Source organism: Herpailurus yagouaroundi, unplaced genomic scaffold (genome assembly GCF_014898765.1).
Source record: "Herpailurus yagouaroundi ecotype Mexico unplaced genomic scaffold, PumYag 141, whole genome shotgun sequence".
In the NCBI taxonomy this organism is placed as follows: domain Eukaryota; kingdom Metazoa; phylum Chordata; class Mammalia; order Carnivora; family Felidae; genus Herpailurus; species Herpailurus yagouaroundi.
The window spans coordinates 13,802,225-13,803,294 of NW_024412396.1; the positions used below are offsets into that span (position 1 = coordinate 13,802,225).

A 1,070-nucleotide genomic window follows, 5' to 3' on the forward strand; every position below is an offset into this window, starting at 1 on the left:
GTTGGGTTAGCGCCTTTTCCCTCCAGGCACTGTCAAAGCAGGAAACCATGGCAACTCTCAGGAAAGGCTGTTCAAAGTGTCCTTTGATGCACAAAAGTTTGACATTTTCTTGAAGTCTGACTTGTCTATTTTGTCTTTTGTTGCTTGGGCCTTCGGTGTCATATCCAGGAATCGTTGTCAAATCCAATGTCATGAAGCTTTTGCTCCATGTTTTCTTCTAAGAGTTTTATGTTTAGGTTGGTGGTCAATTTTGACTTAATTTTTGTATATGGTGTTAGGTAAGAGTCCAAGATCATTCTTTTGCACGTGGATGTCCAGTTTTCACATCACCATTTGTTGGAAAGACCATCCTTTCCCCATTGAATGGGGAAAAGGCTTTGGCACCCTTGTCAAAAATCAGTTGTCCATATATATGAGAAGATTTATTTCTGGGCTCTCTATTCAATTCCATTGGTCTCTATGTCTATCTTTATGCCACCACCATCCTGTTTTGATTACTGTAGTGTTACAGTAAGTTCCAAAATCAGGATGTAGGAGACTTCCAATTTTGTTCTTTTTCAAGATGGTTTTAGCTACTCTGGGTCCCTTGAAATTCCATATGAATTTTAGGATCATTTTTTTCTACTTCTGCAAAAGATGTCATTGGTATTTTGACAGGGATTACATTGAGTCTATAGATCATTTTGAGTAGTAAGGATATTTTAACCATATTAACTCTTCTAATTCATGAGCATGGGATATGTTTCAATTTATTTATGTCTTTAATCTCAGTAATGTCTTTTAGTTTTCTTTGTATAAGTCTTTTATCTCCTTAGGTAGCTAATTCTTATGTATTTTACTCTTTTTGATGCTATTATAAGTAGGACTGGTTTTTTTTTAATTTTTATTTATTTGTTTTTTATTTTGAGCGAGAGAGTGTGGGGGGGGGGGGTGGGGAGGGGCAGAGAGAGAGGGAGAGAGAGAATCCCAAGCACGGGATGCAGAACTTGATCTCATGAATCAGAACCACAAGATCATGACCTGAGCCGAAATCAAGAGTTGGATGCTAAACCGACTGAGACACCCAGGTG

At 37.9% G+C, this 1,070-nt stretch overlaps 1 pseudogene; it reads right to left on the bottom strand.

The window, feature by feature from the left end:
- Positions 1–193, bottom strand: part of LOC121031380 (ferritin heavy chain-like) — a 1,280-nt pseudogene extending 1,087 nt beyond the window's left edge.
- Between the last annotated feature and the right edge of the window lie 877 nt (positions 194–1,070).